This window comes from Oncorhynchus keta, unplaced genomic scaffold (assembly GCF_023373465.1).
Source record: "Oncorhynchus keta strain PuntledgeMale-10-30-2019 unplaced genomic scaffold, Oket_V2 Un_contig_3182_pilon_pilon, whole genome shotgun sequence".
NCBI classification, from domain to species: Eukaryota; Metazoa; Chordata; class Actinopteri; order Salmoniformes; family Salmonidae; genus Oncorhynchus; species Oncorhynchus keta.
In genome coordinates, this window is record NW_026287120.1 from 378,177 (window position 1) to 388,128 (window position 9,952).

Genomic DNA, 9,952 nt, shown 5'->3' on the forward strand with positions numbered 1-9,952 from the left:
AAATAATAGAGACAGTAGATCTAGCTGGTCGGTCATAATATAATAGAGACAGTAGATCTAGCTGGTCTGTCATAATAGAATAGAGACAGTAGATCTACCTGGTCTGTCAAATATAATAGAGGCAGTAGATCTAGCTGGTCTGTCATAATATAATAGAGACAGTAGATCTAGCTGGTCTGTCATAATATAATAGAGACAGTAGATCTAGCTGGTCTGTCATAATATAATAGAGACAGTAGATCTATCTGGTCTGTCATAATATAATAGAGACAGTAGATCTAGCTGGTCTGTCATAATAGAATAGAGACAGTAGATCTACCTGGTCTGTCAAAATATAATAGAGACAGTAGATCTAGCTGGTCTGTCATAATATAACAGAGACAGTAGATCTAGCTGGTCTGTCATAAAATAATAGAGACAGTAGATCTAGCTGGTCTGTCATAATATAATAGAGACAGTAGATCTAGCTGGTATGTCATACAATAGAGACAGTAGATCTAGCTGGTCTGCCATAATGCAATAGAGACAGTAGATCTATCTGGTCTGTCATAATATAATAGAGACAGTAGATATAGCTGGTCTGTCATAATATAATAGACACAGTAGATCTAGCTGGTCTGTCATAATATAACTTAGACAGTAGATCTTGCTGGTCTGTCTAAAATAATAGAGACAGTAGATCTAGCTGGTCTGTCATAATATAATAGAGACAGTAGATCTAGCTGGTCTGTCATACAATAGAGACAGTAGATCTAGCTGGTCTGTCATAATATAATAGAGACAGTAGCTATAGCTGGTCTGTCATAATATAATAGAGACAGTAGATCTACCTGGTCTGTCATAATATAATAGAGACAGTAGATCTAGCTGGTCTGTCATAATATAATAGAGACAGTATATCTACCTGGTCTGTCATAAAATAATACAGACAGTAGATCTAGCTGGTCTGTCATAATATAATAGAGACATAATAGAGACAGTAGATCTTGCTGGTCTATCATAATAGAATAATAGAATAGAGACAGTAGATCTACCTGGTCTGTCAAAATATAATAGACACAGTAGATCTTGCTGGTATGTCATACTATAGAGACAGTAGATCTAGCTGGTCTGTCATAATATAATAGACACAGTAGATCTAACTGGTCTGTCATAATATAATAGAGACAGTAGATCTTGCTGGTTTGTCATAATATAATAGACACAGTAGATCTCGCTGGTCTGTCATAATATAATAGAGACAGTAGATCTAGCTGGTCTGTCATAATACAACAGAGACAGAGATCTAGCTGGTCTGTCATAAAATAATAGAGATAGTAGATCGACCTGGTCTGCCATAATATAACAGAGACAGTAGATCTAGCTGGTCTGTCATAAAATAATAGAGACAGTAGATCTAGCTGGTCTGTCATAATATAATAGAAACAGTAGATCTTGCTGGTCTATCATAATAGAATAGAGACAGTAGATCTAGCTGGTCTGTCATAATATAATAGACACAGTAGATCTAGCTGGTCTGTCATAATATAATAGAGACAGTAGATATTGCTGGTTTGTCATAATATAATAGACACAGTAGATCTCGCTGGTCTGTCATAATATAATAGAGACAGTAGATATTGCTGGTTTGCCATAATACAATAGAGACAGTAGATCTAGCTGGTCTGTCATAATATAATAGAGACATAATAGAGACAGTAGATCTTGCTGGTCTATCATAATAGAATAGAGACAGTAGATCTACCTGGTCTGTCAAAATATAATAGACACAGTAGATCTTGCTGGTATGTCATACTATAATAGAGACAGTAGATCTAGCTGGTCTGTCAAAATATAATAGAGACAGTAGATCTAGCTGGTCTGTCATAATATAATAGAGACAGTAGATCTAGCTGGTCTGTCATAAAATAATAGAGACAGTAGATCTAGCTGGTCTGTCATAAAATAATAGAGACAGTAGATCTAGCTGGTATGTCATAATACAATAGAGACAGTAGATCTAGCTGGTCTGTCATAAAATAATAGAGACAGTAGATCTAGCTGGTCTGTCATAAAATAATAGAGACAGTAGATCTAGCTGGTCTGTCATAAAATAATAGAGACAGTAGATCTAGCTGGTATGTCATACAATGGAGACAGTAGATATTGCTGGTCTGCCATAATGCAACAGAGACAGTAGATCTATCTGGTCGGTCATAATATAATAGAGAGAGTAGATATAGCTGGTCTGTCATAATATAATAGAGAGAGTAGATATAGCTGGTCTGTCATAATATAATAGACACAGTATATCTAGCTGGTCTGTCATAATGTAACAGAGACAGTAGATCTCGCTGGTGTCTGTCATAAAATAATAGAGACAGTAGATCTAGCTGGTCTGTCATAATATAATAGAGACAGTAGATATAGCTGGTATGTCATACAATAGAGACAGTAGATCTAGCTGGACTACCATAATGCAATGGAGACAGTAGATCTATCTGGTCTGTCATAATGTAATAGAGACAGTAGATCTTGCTGGTCTGTCATAAAATAATAGAGACAGTAGATCTAGCTGGTCTGTCATAATATAATAGAGACAGTAGATCTATCTGGTCTGTCATAAAATAATAGAGACAGTAGATCTAGCTGGTATGTCATACAACAGAGACAGTAGATCTAGCTGATCTGTCATAAAATAATAGAGACAGTAGATCTAGCTGGTCTGTCATAATATAATAGAGACAGTAGATCTACCTGGTCTGTCATAATATAATAGAGACAGTAGATCTAGCTGGTCTGTCATAAAATAATAGAGACAGTAGATCTAGCTGGTCTGTCATAATATAATAGAGACAGTAGATCTATCTGGTCTGTCATAATAGAATAGAGACAGTAGATCTACCTGGTCTGTCAAAGTATAATATAGGCAGTAGATCTAGCTGGTCTGTCATAATATAATAGAGACAGTAGATCTAGCTGGTCGGTCATAATATAATAGAGACAGTAGATCTAGCTGGTCTGTCATAATACAATAGAGACAGTAGATCTATCTGGTCTGTCATAATATAATTGAGACAGTAGATCTAGCTGGTCTGTCATAATATAATAGAGACAGTAGATCTACCTGGTCTGCCATAATACAATAGAGACAGTAGATCTAGCTGGTCTGTCAATATATAATAGAGACAGTAGATCTTGCTAGTCTATCATAATAGAATAGAGACAGTAGATCTACCTGGTCTGTCAAAATATAATAGAAACAGTAGATCTTGCTGGTCTATCATAATATAATAGAGACAGTAGATCTTCCTGGTCTGTCATAATATAACAGAGACAGTAGATATAGCTGGTCTGTCATAATATAATAGAGACAGTAGATCTAGCTGGTCTGTCATAAAATAATAGAGATAGTAGATCGACCTGGTCTGCCATAATATAATAGAGACAGTAGATCTAGCTGGTCTGTCATAATATAATAGAAACAGTAGATCTTGCTGGTCTATCATAATAGAATAGAGACAGTAGATCTTCCTGGTCTGTCAAAATATAATAGACACAGTAGATCTAGCTGGTCTGTCATAATATAACAGAGACAGTAGATCTAGCTGGTCTGTCATAAAATAATAGAGACAGTAGATCTAGCTGGTCTGTCATAATATAATAGAGACAGTAGATCTACCTGGTCTGTCATAATATAACAGAGACAGGAGATCTAGCTGGTCTGTCATAAAATAATAGAGATAGTAGATCGACCTGGTCTGCCATAATATAATAGAGACAGTAGATCTAGCTGGTCTGTCATAATATAATAGAAACAGTAGATCTTGCTGGTCTATCATAATATAATAGATACAGTAGATCTAGCTGGTCTGTCATAATATAATAGAAACAGTAGATCTAGCTGGTCTGTCATAATATAACAGACAGTAGATCTAGCTGGTCTGTCATAAAATAATAGAGACAGTAGATCTAGCTGGTCTGTCATAATATAATAGAGACAGTAGATCTACCTGGTCTGTCATAATATAATAGAGACAGTAGATCTAGCTGGTCTGTCATAATATAATAGAGACAGTAGATCTAGCTGGTCTGTGATAATATAATAGAGACAGTAGATCTAGCTGGTCTGTCATAATATAATAGAGACAGTAGATCTCGCTGGTATGTCATACAATAGAGACAGTAGATCTAGCTGGTCTGTCATAATATAATAGAGACAGAAGATCTAGCTGGTCTGTGATAATATAATAGAGACAGTAGATCTAGCTGGTCTGTCATAATATAATAGAGACAGTAGATCTCGCTGGTATGTCATACAATAGAGACAGTAGATCTAGCTGGTCTGTCATAATACAATAGAGACAGTAGATCTATCTGGTCTGTCATAATATAATAGAGACAGTAGATCTAGCTGGTCTCTCATAATATAATAGAGACAGAGAGACAGTAGATTTAGCTGGTCTGTCATATAATAATAGAGACAGTAGATCTAGCTGGTCTGTCATAATATAATAGAGACAGTAGATCTTGCTAGTCTATCATAATAGAATAGATACAGTAGATCTAGCTGGTCTGTCATAACAATAGAGACAGTAGATCTAGCTGGTCTGTCATAATATAATAGAGACAGTAGATCTATCTGGTCTGTCATAATATAATAGAGACAGTAGATCTAGCTGGTCTGTCATAATATAATAGAGACAGTAGATCTATCTGGTCTGTCATAATATAATTGAGACAGTAGATCTAGCTGGTCTGTCATAATGTAACAGAGACAGTAGATCTATCTGGTCTGTCATAATATAATAGAGACAGTAGATATAGCTGGTCTGTCATAATATAATAGACACAGTAGATCTAGCTGGTATGTCATACAATAGAGACAGTAGATCTAGCTGGTCTGTCATAATACAATAGAGACAGTAGATCTATCTGGTCTGTCATAATATAATAGAGACAGTAGATCTAGCTGGTCTGTCATAATGCAATAGAGACAATAGATCTATCTGGTCTGTCATAATATAATAGAGACAGTAGATCTAGCTGGTCTGTCATAATATAATAGAGACAGTAGATCTAGCTGGAATGTCATACAATAGAGACAGTAGATCTAGCTGGTCTGTCATAATATAATAGAGACAGTAGATCTAGCTGGTCTGTCATAATATAATAGAGACAGTAGATCTAGCTGGTATGTCATACTATAGAGACAGTAGATCTATCTGGTCTGTCATAATATAATTGAGATAGTAGATCTAGCTGGTCTGTCATAATATAATAGAGACAGTAGATCTACCTGGTCTGTCATAATAGAATAGAGACAGTAGATCTACCTGGTCTGTCAAAATATAATAGACACAGTAGATCGAGCTGGTCTGTCATAATATAACAGAGACAGTAGATCTAGCTGGTCTGTCATAAAATAATGGAGACAGTAGATCAAGCTGGTCTGTCATAATATAATAGAGACAGTAGATCTAGCTGGTATGTCATACAATAGAGACAGTAGATCTAGCAGGTCTGTCTTAATATAATAGACACACTAGATCTAGCTGGTCTGTCATAATATAATAGAGACAGTAGATCTTGCTGGTTTGTCATAATATAATAGACACAGTAGATCTAGCTGGTCTGTCATAATATAATAGAGACAGTAGATCTCGCTGGTCTGTCATAATATAATAGAGACAGTAGATCTTGCTGGTTTGTCATAATAGAATAGACACAGTAGATCTCACTGGTCTGTCATAATATAATAGACACAGTAGATCTCGCTGGTCTGTCATAATATAATAGAGACAGTAGATCTTGCTGGTTTGTCATAATAGAATAGACACAGTAGATCTCACTGGTCTGTCATAATATAATAGAGACAGTAGATCTAGCTGGTATGTCATACTATAGAGACAGTAGATCTAGCTGGTCTGTCATAATATAATAGACACAGTAGATCTCGCTGGTCTGTCATAATATAATAGAGACAGTAGATCTTGCTGGTTTGTCATAATAGAATAGACACAGTAGATCTCACTGGTCTGTCATAATATAATAGAGACAGTAGATCTAGCTGGTATGTCATACAATAGAGACAGTAGATCTTGCTGGTCTGCCATCATGCAATAGAGACAGTAGATATAGCTGGTCTGTCATAATATAATAGAGACAGTAGATATAGCTGGTCTGTCATAATATAATAGAGACAGTAGATCTAGCTGGTCTGTCATAATATAATAGAGACAGTAGATATAGCTGGTATGTCATACAATAGAGACAGTAGATCTAGCTGGACTACCATAATGCAATAGAGACAGTAGATCTATCTGGTCTGTCATAATGTAACAGAGACAGTAGATCTTGCTGGTCTGTCATAAAATAATAGAGACAGTAGATCTATCTGGTCTGTCATAAAATAATAGAGACAGTAGATCTAGCTGGTCTGTCATAAAATAATAGAGACAGTAGATCTAGCTGGTCTGTCATAAAATAATAGAGACAGTAGATCTACCTGGTCTGTCATAATATAATAGAGACAGTAGATCTAGCTGGTCTGTCATAAAATAATAGAGACAGTAGATCTAGCTGGTCGGTCATAAAATAATAGAGACAGTAGATCTAGCTGGTCTGTCATAATATAATAGAGACAGTAGATCTATCTGGTCTGTCATAATAGAATAGAGACAGTAGATCTACCTGGTCTGTCAAAGTATAATATAGGCAGTAGATCTAGCTGGTCTGTCATAATATAATAGAGACAGTAGATCTAGCTGGTCGGTCATAATACAATAGAGACAGTAGATCTAGCTGGTCTGTCATAATACAATAGAGACAGTAGATCTATCTGGTCTGTCATAATATAATTGAGACAGTAGATCTAGCTGGTCTGTCATAATATAATAGAGACAGTAGATCTACCTGGTCTGCCATAATACAATAGAGACAGTAGATCTAGCTGGTCTGTCAATATATAATAGAGACAGTAGATCTTGCTAGTCTATCATAATAGAATAGAGACAGTAGATCTACCTGGTCTGTCAAAATATAATAGACACAGTAGATCTAGCTGGTCTGTCATAATATAACAGAGACAGTAGATATAGCTGGTCTGTCATAATATAATAGAGACAGTAGATCTAGCTGGTCTGTCATAAAATAATAGAGATAGTAGATCGACCTGGTCTGCCATAATATAATAGAGACAGTAGATCTAGCTGGTCTGTCATAATATAATAGAAACAGTAGATCTTGCTGGTCTATCATAATAGAATAGAGACATAAGATCTTCCTGGTCTGTCAAAATATAATAGACACAGTAGATCTAGCTGGTCTGTCATAATATAACAGAGACAGTAGATCTAGCTGGTCTGTCATAAAATAATAGAGACAGTAGATCTTGCTGGTCTATCATAATATAATAGACACAGTAGATCTCGCTGGTCTGTCATAATATAATAGAGACAGTAGATCTTGCTGGTTTGTCATAATAGAATAGACACAGTAGATCTCACTGGTCTGTCATAATATAATAGAGACAGTAGATCTAGCTGGTATGTCATACTATAGAGACAGTAGATCTAGCTGGTCTGTCATAATATAATAGACACAGTAGATCTCGCTGGTCTGTCATAATATAATAGAGACAGTAGATCTTGCTGGTTTGTCATAATAGAATAGACACAGTAGATCTCACTGGTCTGTCATAATATAATAGAGACAGTAGATCTAGCTGGTATGTCATACAATAGAGACAGTAGATCTTGCTGGTATGTCATAAAATAATAGAGACAGTAGATCTAGCTGGTCTGTCATAATATAATAGAGACAGTAGATCTAGCTGGTATGTCATACTATAGAGACAGTAGATCTAGCTGGTCTGTCATAATATAATAGACACAGTAGATCTCGCTGGTCTGTCATAATATAATAGAGACAGTAGATCTTGCTGGTTTGTCATAATAGAATAGACACAGTAGATCTCACTGGTCTGTCATAATATAATAGACACAGTAGATCTCGCTGGTCTGTCATAATATAATAGAGACAGTAGATCTTGCTGGTTTGTCATAATAGAATAGACACAGTAGATCTCACTGGTCTGTCATAATATAATAGACACAGTAGATCTCGCTGGTCTGTCATAATATAATAGAGACAGTAGATCTTGCTGGTTTGTCATAATAGAATAGACACAGTAGATCTCACTGGTCTGTCATAATATAATAGAGACAGTAGATCTAGCTGGTATGTCATACTATAGAGACAGTAGATCTAGCTGGTCTGTCATAATATAATAGACACAGTAGATCTCGCTGGTCTGTCATAATATAATAGAGACAGTAGATCTTGCTGGTTTGTCATAATAGAATAGACACAGTAGATCTCACTGGTCTGTCATAATATAATAGAGACAGTAGATCTAGCTGGTATGTCATACAATAGAGACAGTAGATCTTGCTGGTCTGCCATCATGCAATAGAGACAGTAGATATAGCTGGTCTGTCATAATATAATAGAGACAGTAGATATAGCTGGTCTGTCATAATATAATAGAGACAGTAGATCTAGCTGGTCTGTCATTATATAATACAGACAGTATATCTACCTGGTCTGTCATAAAATAATACAGACAGTAGATCTAGCTGATCTGTCATAATATAATAGAGACAGTAGATCTATCTGGTCGGTCATAATATAATAGAGACAGTAGATCTAGCTGGTCTGTCATAATGCAATAGAGACAATAGATCTATCTGGTCTGTCATAATATAATAGAGACAGATCTAGCTGGTCTGTCATAATATAATAGAGACAGTAGATCTAGCTGGAATGTCATACAATAGAGACAGTAGATCTAGCTGGTCTGTCATAATATAATAGAGACAGTAGATCTAGCTGGTCTGTCATAATATAATAGAGACAGTAGATCTAGCTGGTATGTCATACTATAGAGACAGTAGATCTATCTGGTCTGTCATAATATAATTGAGACAGTAGATCTAGCTGGTCTGTCATAATATAATAGAGACAGTAGATCTTGCTAGTCTATCATAATAGAATAGAGACAGTAGATCTACCTGGTCTGTCAAAATATAATAGACACAGTAGATCTAGCTGGTCTGTCATAATATAACAGAGACAGTAGATCTAGCTGGTCTGTCATAAAATAATAGAGACAGTAGATCTAGCTGGTCTGTCATAATATAATAGAGACAGTAGATCTAGCTGGTATGTCATACTATAGAGACAGTAGATCTAGCTGGTCTGTCATAATATAATAGACACAGTAGATCTCGCTGGTCTGTCATAATATAATAGAGACAGTAGATCTTGCTGGTTTGTCATAATAGAATAGACACAGTAGATCTCACTGGTCTGTCATAATATAATAGACACAGTAGATCTCGCTGGTCTGTCATAATATAATAGAGACAGTAGATCTTGCTGGTTTGTCATAATAGAATAGACACAGTAGATCTCACTGGTCTGTCATAATATAATAGACACAGTAGATCTCGCTGGTCTGTCATAATATAATAGAGACAGTAGATCTTGCTGGTTTGTCATAATAGAATAGACACAGTAGATCTCACTGGTCTGTCATAATATAATAGAGACAGTAGATCTAGCTGGTATGTCATACTATAGAGACAGTAGATCTAGCTGGTCTGTCATAATATAATAGACACAGTAGATCTCGCTGGTCTGTCATAATATAATAGAGACAGTAGATCTTGCTGGTTTGTCATAATAGAATAGACACAGTAGATCTCACTGGTCTGTCATAATATAATAGAGACAGTAGATCTAGCTGGTATGTCATACAATAGAGACAGTAGATCTTGCTGGTCTGCCATCATGCAATAGAGACAGTAGATATAGCTGGTCTGTCATAATATAATAGAGACAGTAGATATAGCTGGTCTGTCATAATATAATAGAGACAGTAGATCTAGCTGGTCTGTCATTATATAAT